This window comes from Pinus tabuliformis, chromosome 2_2 (assembly GCF_031772625.1).
Source record: "Pinus tabuliformis cultivar Carrire ecotype Pingquan chromosome 2_2, CPIR1, whole genome shotgun sequence".
Taxonomy (NCBI): Eukaryota; Viridiplantae; Streptophyta; class Pinopsida; order Pinales; family Pinaceae; genus Pinus; species Pinus tabuliformis.
In genome coordinates, this window is record NC_142300.1 from 789,915,695 (window position 1) to 789,933,336 (window position 17,642).

The window sequence follows — 17,642 nt, forward strand, 5'->3', positions numbered from 1 at the left end:
ATGTAGTTGCAGAGTGAGATAGGTCTACAGTCATCAAAATATTGAGGATTGTCCACTTTGGGAATAAGGGCGAGGAAGGTAGTGTTAAAAGCTTCATGCATAATCCCAGAGGTTTGGAAATCTTTTGTAGCTAGCCAGGGAAAATTTTAAGAACCCCCCCTAAATTTATAAATATAATAATTGGGCGAATCTCCATGGTATATAGGAAAAATGGAAGGCGATTTTATCAATAATATAATATGAATATATAATTTTTTGGTGAATCTCTCACCAGGCATGGCGAATATTTTACTCAATTATAAAATCTTGTAAGATCTTGGCGAGTCTTTCACTAAATAATAAAACTTTGTAAAGTCTTAGTGAATCTTAGCATAGGCTACATGCTGGTTTAATTCCCCCATTTAAATAGGCTACATTCCAGGTGAATACCATGGGTCAATACCATGCACCATTTTGGTGAATACCATGGGTCAATACCATGTGCCATTTTTATTTTTATTAATTCTAATATTAGGGTTAAAAATGGTTTTTTGCATGGTATTAATAACAATCGAGTCCATGGTATTTGTCCCATAGTATTTTGGCCATAGGTTTCACCTAAATATAACTCATTTTTTGAGTGTTAGTAAATATAAGGTGACTTATGGAGTAAATATAAAAAAATGTTTTATTTGTTTACCATAGCTCTCGTTTATTTATATTTTTATTAATTTACCATAGCTCTTTTACAAATATGGTATTTGGCCCATAGGATTCACTTAAATAAAACCTCTTTTCTTGAGCCTTCATAAATAGAACGAGGGTTATGGACTAAATATAAAAAGAGGTTTTATTTATTTACGATACGTCTAGTTTATTTATATTTTTATTTATTTACCATACCTTTTGAGTAAGTATAAAAAGACGTTTTATCTATTTACCATGCCTCCACTTTACTTATATTTTTATTTGTTTACACCCTTACATGTATATAAGGTGACTTATGGAGTAAATATAAAAAATGTTTTATTTATTTACCATACCTCTCATTTATCTATATTTTTATTAATTTACCATACCTCTTTTATAAATATGGTATTTGGCCCATAGGATTCACTTAAATAAAACCTATTCTTGAAAATGGGCGAATGGATTCACTTAAATAAAACCTATTCTTGAAAATGGGCGAATGGAAGGTTGTAAGTCCTAATTTCAAGGGCTAAATTTACCTTTTTTACCCTCTCCCTTAAAATAAGGTGGGCTATTTGAGGTGATTTGTAAAAATGTACTATGATACAAAATATTTGCCCACTAAAAATTTAAAACCCCTTAATTTCGCTAAAGGGCGAACATTCGCCCCTAAAATTATCCTTGCAGCTAGCAGTAGGTCTTGACCAATGAGATCAAAAACAACAATAAAAAATTCTATGGGCCAGCTGTCCGACCCCGGACTTTTATCTTTGCCCATGCTCTTGAGAGTGGCCTCCAGTTCGTCAAGGGAGATGGGGGCATTCAGGATCTCCTTTTCCTCTTCTTCAACGAAGAGAGGGACTACCTCAATAACTTGGAGCATTTCGGCAATGTTAGCTTCCCTAGGTCTCTTGTAGATATCTGAGAAATGTCAGACCCCTAGGTCCGTAAGATGAAAAAAAGTGTTGGCTTCTCTTCCGTTTTTATCCCTTAGAGCCCAAATGGTGTTGATATTCCGCCTTCCTTTGGCAAACTATTGGAAGAACTTTGTGTTTTCATCTCCCGCTTTTAGCCAGGTTGCCCTGCTCTTAAGCCTCCAAGTCTCTTCAGCTCTTCGAAGAATTTTGATTTTTTCCTTTTCTAGCTTGACCAGATGATCCTTGGAGTTGAAAGTGGAGTAGCTCGTCAACCCCCGGGAATCAAGGTGGGCCAACTCAACCTCAATACTAGCGAAATTCTTTTCCTCCTCTTGTTTCTTGGTCTTAATCCAGGAAATAGTTTCTTGTTTGAGCCGATTTAATTTATGAGTTATAGCGGATCCTGGCGAGAGCCCCTCCTCCCTGTTAAAGTGGGTCCAGTTCCTATTAACCAGGTCTTGGAAACCAACTTCCCCTATCCATGCAGCATTGAATTTGAAGGGGGATCTCGGCTTCTTGGCCTCATCATCCAGATCTAGGAAAATAGGGGAGTGGTCAGAGCTTCCTCCAGTGCCAACCTAGTGTCTGATACGTCCTAGCCTATTAAGGAGAGGGGTCTGATGAGGAAGCGGTCTAGACGACGGGCTAGGGCATGTTCCCTGACTCGGCGATTCCTCCAGGTAGGCATTTTTCGGGCAGAGTCGAGGCTTAGGAGATCATGGTCATCCAGTAGTTTCTCAAAATAGCCTGTGAGGGCATCTGATTGGGCCCTGTGCCCCCAAGATTCGGCCATCCCCAGGGAGAAGTTAAGATCTCCCCCAATTATAATGTCATCAGTCTGCATGAAATCTTGTTGGAGAAGACTATCCCAGAAAGCCTCTCTGTGATGGCATGGCCCGTAGATGTTGATAATTCTCAGAGAAATGAGGGGGGAGTTTGAGATGATATCCGCACCCAAAAAACCTTGCCCTCCCCAAGCATTGCTTATTTTGACTGTGAGGCTATTAAAACCCAGAGAAAGACCTCCCGGGTGACCTCTGGCATCCAAGTAGAAGAAGTTCTAGTTGGGAAAAAAGTTTTTTATAGTTTTGTTGATCAACTAACCATCACCAAGTGTTCCTTGTAGCGTTGAGAAGTCAAGTTTATGAGAATGACAGAGTATTTTAAGAGCTAATTTTTTGTCAGGGTTGGCGAGCCCCCTACAACTGAAGGAAAGAACTTTCATGGATTCACAGTGTTAGGGTTCCCCTTTGCTCTAAGGACCTGGTCGACAGGAGATTGTATGCCTGAGACCACCTCTAGGCTAGCTCTTTTGATGGCTTTGGAGATACGGGATTGTTTGCACCGAGGGGCTTTCAGGGGGGGGGGGAATGGAACACAAATTGTATTGGTGGGATGAGCTGGAGGTCGAGGCCCTGGGAGTTTCGCTGACAGGGGGATGGCTAAGGGTACAAGGGGAGGGAAGGGATGGGGGAGGGGCTGAAATCACCGGGCAGCTAATTTGGCTCAGCTTGGGGAGGGGGGAGATAATATTCGAAGTTAACAAACAACAAATAGAAGCATCAATATTATAAACAGACGGAGTAACAGAGATTGGAGGAGAGGAGGTACCCATGAATCCCACGCCTTCTTTGGAGCGAGCCCTAGTGCTCAGTGCCTCAGAGTGCAAGAAGTCGGATCGCGGGAGACTAGAAGAATTAGGAGGGCATCTACTATTGCCCTTAGACAATCTGGACTACATATCTGAAATCTCTGCCATGCCCAAATCTATCTATGTGTTGGCCACTGTGAGCCTTCTTGGGGAGAAGAGCCTATGCCCTGTGATTAGGGGGCAGTCTTTGTAGAGATGGCCAACTTCATGGCATTTCCTACACCTGAAAGGGATGCTCTCATAGTCCAATTCTTACGAGCAGGTTGTAGATCCCATATGGAACTGATAGCTTTCCACCAGACCATCCCTGGTGTCCGGATAAACTAGGATGCGGGCCATCGTCAGAATGCTTGTGTCCATATAAGTTCTATCATGGTCGAGATAGGTGCCGAGATCATCCCCAATGATCCTGAAAATGTCCTCCGACCAAAACTGTAGCGGAAGACTTGGAAGGCGTACCTAGATCGACCCTGCTCCCAAACTCTCCTTCTCTGCGTCGAATAGAGTGGACCATCACTTTAGAAGTACGAGGGTCATTTATATGTGCCATAAGTGGGTAAGTATCTAGTTGACATCCTCTGGATCGTCAAAAATTAGAGCAAACTAGCCTCTAGACAATGCCAGCACTGCAGGAAGTTGTGGCAGTACATTCCCCCACACCTCCATGGTCCATCGCTTCAGCCTTCCTGGTGAGTAGTTCTTGCTGTGAAATCTCCTGACTAGCACCGTGCTCTCAGTTAGGGTGGCCTTATCCATTCCTATGCCTTCCGCAAAGACCAAATTTCTACCTCGTTCCCAAGTTTTAGAAAGCTTGGAAGGCTTGACCTTTTTTTTCTTGAGGGTCTGTTGGTCTGGTTGGCTGTTATCTTCTCTGTCCAGACTGTGCTCAGGGTCTGAGTCCCTTACCTCCTCTCTGTCCGACTCATTATTCACTATGCCTTCAAAGAAGCCCGAGGGTTGGGGCTTGTCCCTTTGGTCGACAGACTGCGTACATGCCTTTGAGGACTTAAGATTGTTGTGCCCTTTATTTAGAACATTATGGTTATTGTTTAGCTCGATGAAGACAAATAGCGGTTCATCCTGAAACCCTATGCAAAGACCCTCGCCTCCTTGAAGTACTTCTGTGAGCTGGTGCTGACCGTTCCAAGCTAGAAAATCAGTTGGTGAAGGACTAGTAAAGAAAGGGGAGGTTGAACCCTCAATAGGGTTTATGAAGCCCTCGGTGACCGCTACTCTTGATTGAGAGATTTCCAATCCTGACAAGGAAGTTTCCATGTTTTCCAGTCTGTAAATTCCCTGGTCAACCTATTCCGCCGGTGCGCTGTCCATTTCCAGTCCAACCCCTCCTTGAGCCAACGGACGAGAGGCCACAAAGATTTCGGATTTTGGACAATTGTCTGAGGTGTAATTCACAAGCTCCTCCTCGTAACCCTCTTCCATTTATGGTGTTAAGATGCTAGTGGGGTTGGGGCATGGGAACACAGAGAAAATGACCCAAGGTGTAACAGAAGCAGTTGTAAAACCGTGCAGCGAAACCCTATTACAACTTAACCCTCAACGTTCACTTCTTCAAGTCTTTTACCCGCGCCGGTTTGAGTTCAGAACTTGTGGAATGGCTGGACTCCCAAGACCATAAAAAACTACGTCAGGCAGTGGGGAGGAAAACCAGAAGTCTATGCATTGTGAAAGGAGGCAGGCCAATAGAAAGAGGCAGTGACTGCTGACACCTGTTGAAAACCCGCCTACCTAGTTAAGCCTGCTTGAAGGATGTAAGAAACAACTCTAGGTCTGAGCGTAAAACAGTCGCAGAGTGATAAGGGTCTGTGTTGAGAACCCACCCAAGATCGAAACTCACCGCCTTCGCTCTGGTTTCCTCATCCTCCCTCCACTTTCATCCTAAGTCACATGACAAGGTCTAGGAACTAGTTGCCAACTATCATTCTTTTCAATTTGGTCAAGTTCTTCATTCATTTCCTTAACCCAACATTCATATTTTCTAGCTTCATTAACATTTTGTGGTTCTATGGAGGAAAGTAATGCTAGATAATTGGAATTTCCTGCAAGAGTTCTTCTTGTCTGTACTCCAGACCCTTTTTCTCCTAGAATTTGAGATTCTGGATGATTCTTTTGAACATACCCGAATGGAGCCCTGTCAGTTGTATCTTCTTCTAATGCCTCATTGGTTTCTTCCTCTATATCATTTTTATTTGTTACGGGAAAGCATTAACCAAATTCCTCATTGTCATCATCCTTTGTTGAATTTATCTATTCCGAATTTCTGCATGCTTCATCAATTACTACATCAATGCATTCAACAATTTTCCGAAGCCTCTTGTTATAAAATTTATATCCTTTACTTCTAGATGAATAATCAAGAAGAATTCCTTCGTTTTCTCTAGGTTCAAACTTACCAAGTTTTTCATCAGTCTTTTTTATAGAACATTTGCTTCCAAAAACTCTAAATTGTTTTATAGTAGAAGGCTTACGATACCAAAATTCATATGGAGTTTGATCACTATTTACCCGAACATTAGCTTTGTTGAGAATAGTTACGACAGTAAATGCAGCTTCACCCCAGAAGGTGGCAAGAGTTCCAGATTCATCAAGCATAGCTCGAGCCATTTATTGAATTGTTCTGTTCATTATTTCCACTACGCCATTTTTCTGAGGAGCTCTGGAAACATAGAACTGCCTTTTTATTCAACGTTGTTCACAAAAATAAAAAAAATTCATCTAATATGAATTCTCCCCCTTGATCAAATCTGAGACATTTGATTTTTCAATATGATTCATTTTAAACTAAAGCTTTGAAGGTTTTAAACTTTTCAAATGCTTTATCTTTATGATTTAGTAGACCTATCCAACACATTCTAGAAAAATCATCAATGAATAAAATAAAGTATTCTTCTTGACGAGGAGACTTTTTCCTTGTTGGTCCACACAAATCAGTATGGATGAGTTCAAGAGGCTTACTTGCTGATACTTCTTTTTCACTGAAATGAACTTTGGTTTGCTTATTGACTTGACATGGTTTGCATATGGTATTTTCTAGGATGCTGATATCTGGAAGATCACGGATTGCCTTGAGCCTACATGCTTTTCTTATTTGAGAAACTCTTAGATGCCCCAATCTTCTGTGCCATAATCATTTTTCATCTATTTTTCTTTGATAGCATTTTCCTTGTCCTCCTTTTAGTATGTATAGATTGCTTCGATTTCTTGTACCTTTGATTATGGTTTTACCTGTATCAAGCTCATGAACCACACATCCATTTGATCGAAACACAACTTAATTTCCTTGATCACACATTTGAATGACACTCAACAAGTTATGTTTTAAACCATCAACATACATGAAATTTCCAGCTTTAACCTTTTCTTTCAAATAAAAAGAAACTTTACCTTTAATGATGACTGGAGTGTCATTTCCAAAGGAGACATTCTTTTTATTTTCTAAAGCATTATAAGAATGAAGTTTCTCTTTATCACCTGTCATGTGTTTAGAGCATCCACTATAAATGTACCACTGATTTTCTTTTCCTTTTGAAAACAAAGCCATGCCACATATTTTTGATTGAAATTCCTTCTTTCTCCATACCTTAGAATTTGATGATGTTTTCTCCTTTTGAAGTGTCGGCCAAAATTTGCTCCTGCATTTAGATTTTTCATGACCAAAGTTAATACAAAACGAACATTCAATTTCATCTTCAAGAGGAGAAAAGTTATTATAAGAACTTTTCTTGATTCTTGTTACGCTCCTTTGATTTCGAACTTCTTTAGTCATGATAGTTTTGTAAGCAACACATTGGGCAACCTTATGCCCAAAGTTATGGCATGAAAATCATTTTCCATTAAAGAAGTTTTTGTGATCATATAATATTTTGGTATTGTTTACCTTTTGGTTGATGCTTCTATTGATGTTCATCCTTGGAGTAAATTGAGCATGATTTACTTGATGAGTACTTTTAGGCTTTTGCTGACAATTGACTTATTGTTCACTGGTCTTTACTGCATCAATATAGCTTTTGGTGGAGGCTGATGGCTTTTGTGACTGGGATGATTCTTCAATATATCCAAGACCCATCTTTATAAGAGGAGAACATTGAACCTTGACGATTTCATTTAAAGTTTCTGATCCTTTAGCAAATCTAAGATTAAGAGATTTTGTCTTCTCAAGTTCTTTTCTTAGACCCACAACTTCACATTCTAGTTTTTTATTGTGCTTTTCTCTTTTAGTGAGTTGATGTGTCAACGTGTCTATGATTATATTCTTTTATTCCAAACAGATTTTGAGTTTAGTGATTTCTTCAAGAAAGTCTTCCTCTTCTAAGGCATCCAAAAAATCATCATTGTCATAAGCCATGAGTAGTTTATAATATTGTTTAGTTTCATCTTCATCACTATTAAATAATCCATCACTATCTTCATGGGTATAGTATCTTCTTCTATTCACAACCTATTTTCTATTTCCTTTTGCAGATTCCTTTCCTTTTTCATGATTATCTTTATGAGAACATTTTGCAGCATAATGGTCGAATCCACCACAAGCAAATCATTTGAATGGTAGCTTACCTCTGAATCTTTCGGAACCCCGTTGAAGCTTCTTGACAGAGTTTACCTCATCTTCTTCTTTTGAAATATATCCTGATTCATTGTGCTTTTCCTTTTCTTTTCCCTTTGCTGAAGCTTTGAAAGCGACTTCTCTCATATTTGATGGACCTCCTTTCCTCATTTCAAAGGCAGTTAGAATTCCATGAAGTTGAACAATAGTAATAGATTGAAGATCCTACTTTTCTTCTATGGAAGATACTTTTGACTCAAATTTAGAGGACAAAGATCTCAAAATTTTCTCTAATAAAGTAGTCTCCTTTATCTCTTCACCAAGATTCTTCATACAATTAACAATCTCAACTACACGTAAAAAGTAACTAGCAATAATTTCATCACTATGCATCTTAAGAGTTTCATACTAAATTTTGAGAGTTTGGAGCTTAGCACGTTTTATCTAGGAGTCTCCTTCATAGCTTTGAATGATTTTGTCCCATATCTCTTTGGCTATCTTGAGCTGCATGACTTTGACGAATTATCATTCTAACATACTTCTAATAAAGTATTGACTACTTTGGCATTGGTTTTGTATAACTTCTTACCTACTGTATCTATAGGTATTGTTGCTAGAAATTGGTATCCTCCTTCCACAATTTCCCAAACATCGGCTCCAAGCAACTGAAGATCGGCTTTGGTTCTTATTTTCTAATATACCAAGTTGTTCCCATTGAAGATTGGTGGTCTGATATATCTCATGCCTTCGTGATTATTCATCTTGAAATATCTCCCGTCAAGTGATCAAGCTTCTTCTGAAGGACCTGTTCCGGTACCAATTGTTGGAAATAATATTGAGAAGGGGGTGGGGAGGGGAAGCAGTATTTACAATTCAATAAATTTTCATTTCACAATCAGATTTATATATGCTACATTAGTGAAGCGAACTTGTGTGTGCATGTAGCTGTGATTAAGGAAACCAACGTATACCTAGAGAACTTATGATTTAGTTAATTCATCATGTGTCGATCTTAAATCAGTGCATCAATACTTTATTATATAGTAACTATGTGTAGTAATAACATAATAAACCATCACACATAATAAACACACATGAACACCAAGATTTAAGGTGGAAACCCAATGTGGGAGAAAAAACACCTGCTACTGTCATCTCTGTCTTCTTTTTAATATAAAGAAAATTTGTTTACAATATTGTACTGGTGCAGACTCATACTAGTACATAGGCACCCACCTACTGAAGGCTACCACCTTCTCTCATTCTCCAGCTTCTACTAGAAGGGAGATACAACCCCCTAGATTTTGTACTAGCCAATATGTTTACTAGTACATAGGCACCAGCCTACAGAAGGCTACGACCTTCTCTCTTCCTCCAGGGACCACGTTTCATAAATTTTCAAACTGGATGCTCTTGGTACACAACAACACAATATGAAGGCCTCGTTTCATCAAATTTTCATACTGGACCCATCAGAAACTTTGAAGCTCAAACTCTATAATAATAACTGCATCAACCAACAATTAGTCAATCTGAATAGTTAGATCACTGTCACCAAAACACTGTGTTGAACCCAGAAACCTACATCATCATTCAGAACCAGCTGCAACCTCAAAAATCATACATTAGAATGCATATGCTACTTTAATGAACCCAACTTGCGTGTATATGCCACTTCCTTTAACCAAACGTGCATATACCTCCAAAACTTCTGAATCATAAAATTACTAAATCAAATTTGTACCAACCAATAATATTCTGAACATCTACTGTCAATTTACAGAGATCTAGACAATGAGCAGTAAAGATCACCTTTATCACTTAATCAATCAATCAATCATACTCAATCTCCTTATGCATTTAGTTATACATTCAGATCTAAGAAGACATCATTGACAGACAACACTTTACCAGCAGCACTGATCAGATAGATCAATCATTTATGAATAATAGGATTTTCTTTCGGATATGCTACTTGTAAGCTTCGAACCAGCGTGTATATGTGCCTCCACCAAGGCGAACCAACGTATATATTTGCAAATACTAATTTGCAAATTCACTACTATTCCAAATGTCAGACATACATAGATCATGGCATTTAAAGAATAAAACATGTGTGAGTAATTAGATCTAGCCAACAAATATCAGATCATTCAATGATAAGTCATTTCAAGTCTCATTATCCTGATCCAACATTGAATTCAAGGTGCACACAATATTTTAGATTATATCATAATCATAGCCCCTGTAACATAAAATGTACTTTAGATAAAAGTATTCCTCTGAAACCCTTTCACTTGAACACTTTCCCTTTGATCTTCTCCTCCTTATATAGTTTTTGGCCTTTCTCAACACCTCGGACCAAAACAACATTAGTGTAGAAATTTTGAATAATAAACACTTATTCACAGAGATTATCCCGATTATACACTATTGCGGAATACATGCATAATACATAACCTCCTCTACGTTGATCATCAATTTAGCAACATCAAAAACAATGAAACATCAATCACATGCACACATTAACACAATATGTAACCTGGGGAAAGCATACAGCTAAAAACCCCACACTATCTGTATATTATAATGATTGAGAACATGTAACAATACATAGTACAATACTCCTCACAAGTATCCAACACTATCTCCACCTGTTACACACAAACTAGCTCAGATCTGATGCCTCAAATCTCCTCCACTGTTTGCCTGCCTCCACTGCACAACCCTGCAAGAGAATGAATGATGAATGGCTGATCCAAACTCCTATTTACCTTGTGAAAATCACTCACACTGGAAATCACATGAGCACAGGCTATTCTACTGGGCATATGTTGTGCAATCCTCATGGGCATACTCAATACATTGCTTGTGCAAGATCTCATGCACAACTATAGTCACAACTGATAGCAATCTCAACCTTTAACACCTGTCTCCACTGAACTGTACATGCACTGAGTTAACTGATGTATTCTTCAGTTGCATTATGAGTTAATAATTAGTGAATTAATTAATATTTGATTCACACAACTCATTACTAGTGTATTCTTTAGTTAGACTAAATGCAACTAGTTCAACTAAGTCAAACTGAACACAACTCCATCAACTCCACATCCAACTCCACAAAACTCACATGCATGAGTTCTAACTGATGTCCTACATGCAATAGCTCAACTGAATCATAAGAAAAGCATATTTCCTTCTGATAGCTGCATGTGCCACATATGTAGCTCACACTGAAGTGCTACAAGAGGATAAGATAAAGTTTATAGTCTAAATATTATTATGAGACAATAATATTTGACTTTTCTATTTTTGACTAGCAGTCTAAAAATAGACTCTGATCACTCCTGTTGTGATCCAAAAATAGAAGTCCATCTATTTTTCCCAACATGACCAATCATCCATAAACAACATTTTGCAACTCATAGACCATGATCCATATGTCTAAAAATAGACATAGTCTAAAAATAGACTTTGCGCCATAATTTGCCTACAGGCCCACTTAGTGAAGGCGACTCCTTTCCACTAAGCTCCATCATCTTGTTGCATTCTCAACACTCCCTCTCAACAAGATATGGATTATCTGCAACCCCTATCCTGCAACTCTGGAATGTTCTGCATGCAACACATTTTTCCGGTCCACTTGCTCCAACAACACTTGGAACAAAAACACTCCCAACTGACCACTCTGTTCAAAAACACTCCCAACTGACCACTTTGTTGGGTTAGGAACATACTCTGATGCTGAAGCTCTACCTGCTGCTGAAAAGTGCTCTCTCTCTGACATCTGCGCTACTGCAACATCTCCATGCATCTCGCACCATTGCACACTTCTCTGTGCCACCTAGCACTGCAAAAAACACTTGTGCCTCTCGCATTGCTCCAGCCTGCTAGCTATGTGTGTTACACTAAAAAATGTCACCATGACTATTTACAGTTAGTATGGCTCTATCAACAGTCATGCTATCCTCTTAGGCAAGTCTTATACCTCTGCTCTCCATGTCAAACTCCAAAAAAGAGAGAAAGTCTTTATAAATGTATTTATCTCTGGGTACGCAGGTTCTCTCAACCTTACCTGCGGGGACGCACCCAATGTTCACAAAAGCTGCATCTTTGGACGCTCTGTATGTAAAGGGGCAGGTGCGTCCCCCTGTAAAGGTTAAAATGCGCAAGTTTCATCTTTAAAAAGTTACTTGTGGTCATTTCTAGAGCATTCTAGAAGGTTGTTCGACGTGTATTGAGCGCCTCCAGATGGTTCATGCACTCCTACCAAAGAGGAACTTATCCCATCAATAAGGGAGCTATCCCATCCAAAGATGGGATTATCCCATTGATGGTGGACCTGATTAACCTCCTCTTGAGCACTATAAATACAGCCATTGGGCCAGAAGGAGGAGAAGTTGGAAGCTAAACATTTCTAAGGGTAGATGCTGCAGGAATTAGGACTCCCATTTAGAAGCTTGTGAGGAGAGATTGGCATCTTTGCTTGTTCTATTTGGAAGTGGGTGAGCTTTGTCAAAGTAAAGGAGAACTCTTGAAGGACCCTGGGAGGAACTTGCACAACACCAAGGCTCAGGTTGTATTTGTTCCTTTTGTTACCTATTAATGCAAATGAGTCCATTCTTCTCAATAACTTGTTATTTATGAGTTGTTTCATGTACTCCTTGGTCTATGTGTTAAATATGTTTTATTCTATGAGATTATCAAGTGCTATTTAATCGTTTGATTGTTAGTGTATGCAGGTTTCAAAGTGAACGAGGAGCTCATCCGGATCAGCGGAGCTGGACTGCTGCAACAGCGTTGGATTACAGGTAGGACCTAAACACTTGATTTCCCATATAGTAAATGCATGTTTAGAGAAGGATTGCTCTTGTTTGTCTTGTTTGTCACTAGAGAGTCTTAGGCTCCTAGGGAGGTTGATTTGTGTCCGCACTATCGACTCTTTCCGCCTGACAATGTGCTGTCATGGGATTCCTTACACTATCGCTCTCTCTGCCACTCCATCCGCATCTATCTCTACCCAATCAATTAGTTCCTGTTACTCCACATCGGGGCTCCCGTAGCAAGGTCTCATCCAAGAGGTTGGCTACCTCAAGGATCCTGCCCCTCCTCCTTGGGACGATCAATCCACATCACCCCACCTCCTACTTGGAGGTATGGCTGCATGCGATCCCTCTACCCACTTGGCTCGAAGTTTCCCCCTACTGGAGGTCTCTGCATGAGTAGATGTCTATACTCGATCTCCTCTCAGCTTCCCTTGTTGTGGCTGCTCCACAACCTCCTGAAGCTACTGCACCAATCGTGGCTCCTCCACAATCGTCTGAGACTTCTTCTAGCTCTGCATGATGAGAGGTAATATACCCTCCCTCTCAACCACCAAGTCTCCATCAGTTGCCTTGCTGCTCAAGGCTTTGCATACATCTACATGCAACTGAGAAAGGTTCCTAACTTGAACCCCTATCTTCCGGGTTTCTCCAGTTGTCTTGCTGCGCAGGAAAGCCTTTCCCTCGCTGAAGACAACATCATATCCCTTGTCTTCTAACATCGCCACAGAGATAAGATTCTTCTTCAATCCTGGAACATGCATCACTTCCTTCAATCTAAAGGGTTTACCAGACTCCCTCTCAAAGGAAATGGTACCGATACCGGTCGCACTGTATCTACCATCATCGTTCATCTTGATGTGCACTCCAAGATCTTTCTCATCCAGATCATAAAACAAATCTCGATCTCTTGTCATGTGAAAAGACGCACCACTGTCCAAGAACCACACTGATCCCATCACACTTGAAACCAAGCATGCGATTAATGAAAAATCAAGCTCAAACTGCGTGGCTAAGGCCTCTCCTGCTGCAGATCCAACAACTTGATTATTTTTCTTCTTCTGCAGACAATCTGTGGCATCTCCATTCTCAACTTTGATGTTTCTGAGTTTATCCTTGAGCGCCATTCCACCAGCTCAAAACTAAACCGCTTCTGATCTAAAATTCGTGAGAACAAAGTATTTCTCGTACAGAGATTAACTGTATGGGATTTTATCGGATATCTCACCTTCCAAAGGAAGGATGAATCCAAAGGCTACCTAGCTTGATTACATACTCTGCCTGAAGAAATAAAATGTAAACACTTTCTGAATAATAGATCTGATGATCAACAGCTCTGATACCATGTAGAACTTTTTCTACAAATTAACCAGCTCTGATACCATGTAGAAATTTTGAATAATAAACACTTATTCACAGAGATTATCCCGATTATACACTATTGCGGAATACATGCATAATACATAACCTCCTCTATGTTGATCATCAATTTAGCAGCATCAAAAACAATGAAACATCAATCGCATGCATACATTAACGCAGTATGTAACCCAGGGAAAGCATACCGCTGAAAACCCCACACTATCTGTATATTATAATGATTGAGAACATATAACAATATATAATACAATACTCCTCACAAGTATCCAGTACTATCTCCACCTGTTACGCACAAACTAGCTCAGATCTGATGCCTCAAATCTCCTCCACTGTTTGCCTGCCTCCACTGCACAACCCTGCAAGAGAATGAATGATGAATGGCTGATCCAAACTCCTATTTAACTTGTGAAAATCACTCGCACCCGAAATGACATGAGCACAGGCTATTCTACTAGGCATATGTTGTGCAATCCTCATGGGCATACTCAATACATTGCTTGTGCAAGATCTCATGCACAACTATAGTCACAACTGATAGCAATCTCAACCTCTAACACCTGTCTCCACTGAACTGTACATGCACTGAGTTAACTGATGTATTCTTCAGTTGCATTATGAGTTAATAATTAGTGAATTAATTAATATTTAATTCACACAACTCATCACTAGTGTATTCTTTAGTTAGACTAAATGCAACTAGTTCAACTAAGTCAAACTGAACACAACTCCATCAACTCCACATCCAACTCCACAGAACTCAAATGCATGAGTTCTAACTGATGTCCTACATGCAATAGCTCAACTGACTCACAAGAAAAGCGTATTTCCTTCTGACAGCTGCATGTGCCACATCTGTAGCTCAAACTGAAGTGCTCCAAGAGGATAAGATAAAGTTTATAGTCTAAATATTATTATGAGACAATAATATTTGACTTTTCTATTTTTGACTAGCAGTCTAAAAATAGACTATGATCACTCCTGCTGTGATCCAAAAATAGAAGTCCATCTATTTTTCCCAACATGACCAATCATCCATAAACAACATTCTGCAACTCATAGACCATGATCCATATGTCTTAAAATAGACATAGTCTAAAAATAGACTTTGCGCCATAATTTGCCTGCGGGCCCACTTAGTGAAGGCGACTCCTTTCCACTAAGCTCCATCATCTTGTTGCATTCTCAACAATTAGAACTTGTGGTATTCTTGGATGGGATCAAATAGTCATTACTCCACTCAATATTGTGGGATAATACCATGGTATTGACGCTTGGTATTCTTTAATCTTGAATTTCCTTGATTTTCTAATCCATACACGCTTTTCCTCTTGTGAAAGTGTGCGCATACGTATACGCTCTTTTTTTTCTACGAACCTGCGTGTATACGCTGCTTTGGAAAATTGAACCTGCGTATACATCTTAAACTACCTTACAACATCCTTTTCTTTCAACTTCTTGATTCTGATCAACAAGCCTTTGTTCCAACTTCCCATTCTTCTGTACCAATTCCTTGTTACTTCTAAATTGACTTGTTACAATGTGATTTTCCCTTTATCAAATTTGAACTGACCTGTGAGTGAGTTGCCATCAAGGACAACACTTGTATCACAATTCCAACAATTGCATGCATTCATTATTTAATCATCAACATATTCATGCATATAACACATGTCAACATATGTCAAATAAAATCAAGGTTAAGAAGACCTATTGTAGTTAAGAAAAACATGCATAAAACTCGAAACAATAGTTTCCAATTCAGCAAAGGAATTCTTAACCAGATTTTTGTTTTAACCTTTTACCTTGTTTCCATCATCAACACTATCAAATAATATTATTTCTATTACAATACTCAACAAATTATTAGACTCAACATTTATTCGCTCATGTTGTTCACACAGTCAACTTTTAGCCTACTTATATTTCCTTTATTCATGCTTGTTGTCACACTTGGGAGTAATGTTCCTACATATTTCTAGTAATGGCCATTTCTGGCCCATGTGCCCTATGGTGTTCCATGTTACCTTGGACCCATTAGATAATCTCAACATGATACCCAATACTGGAAATTTCAATCTTGGTTTTCATGCCATCCACTTAGTCATAATATTTTAAAGATAAATTTCTTATCTTTCTACTGTGATGGTTTTCAACTCCACTTGATTATTCTATCCTCATTTCTGCCCTCCATTTCCCTTTATTTCACACATTGGGATACATTTAAGATTTATATTTTCCTTTGGGTTTCACTCAAAGCTTTCCATAGTTCCATTACTCCCCCTTTTCACACCCAACAATGACTAAGACCCAATGCAAGAAGGCAAGAATAAGAAGAAATAGGAACAACAATAAAAAAAATTCATATCAACAACATAAAATCACAAACAAAATAGAATGGCCATGTTGATAGTTCACAATAAAGAAACAAATTGAATACAAATTCAATCGTGAAAACACATGAGACATATAATAAACTCAAAATCAACTCAATCCCATGAGTTTTATATTCATTGCATCCTTCGCCATCATATGTAAACATATATATGTACAAAAATCAAGTTGACCACGTTCTAAAGTTTTTATGTCACTTTAAAATTACAATGCCTGTCAAAATAGTTCATGGAGGGGCCTTTTGATACACACACACACACACATTGGGATACATTCAAGATTTATATTTTCCATTGGGCTTCACTCAAAGCTTTCCAAAGTTCCATTACTCCCCCTTTTCACACCCAACAATGACTAAGACCCAAAGAAACAAGGTAAGAATAAGAAGAACGAGGGGGAAAAAAGTCATGTCAACAACATAAAATCAAAAACAAAATAGCATGGCCACATTGACATTTCACAATAAAGAAACAAATTAAATCTAAATTCAATCGTGAAAACACACAAGACATATAATAAACCCTAAATCAACTGAATCCACATGAGTTTTATGTTCATTGCATGCTTCCCCATAAGTCCAATGTTGAACCTTATACTTTGATACCTTTATGTAACACTCCTACCCATCCCATAGACCATCCAAGGAGATAGAATAAGGAATTAATGTCATTGAGCCAACTTCCATGGCCTTTTCATGGAAATGGGGTTTGAAAAATTCCTCGATTTTCAACTTTCTCGAAACTAAAATCTAGTACCACCATCATATCCATCTCGTCGAGAAATTTTTAGAAATACATATTTTGCCTCAATTCAACTTATTAATCAAAATTTATGTCCATTTGAAACTTGGCCCTTTTAAACCCCACCAAGTAAAAATGGTTGTTGTTGTAGTGTTTTTATAGCAATGGCGTACCAAAAGATACCTTCTTAGCAGTAGGTTGTTACCTGTAAAGAAAAACAAGAAGTTTGGTTGTTGTGGGTGGAAAAGCATGAAGAAACAAAGTATTGCAAATGATAAAGACAATACATACATAATAATAAACTAACACAAAGAGATGAACACATAAACAATGCTTAATGAAGCAAACAAGTCAATACAATTATGGAAAACGGATCCCGTTATTAGCTGTTGGTGGTAGGAAATGAATACAAATAGTAGAATGCTAAAACCTTGAAAATAAATCTTTGAGCAATGGTGCTAAAAAATCCTCAGCAAGGAGGTTATTTTTGCATTCAGTTGATCTTTA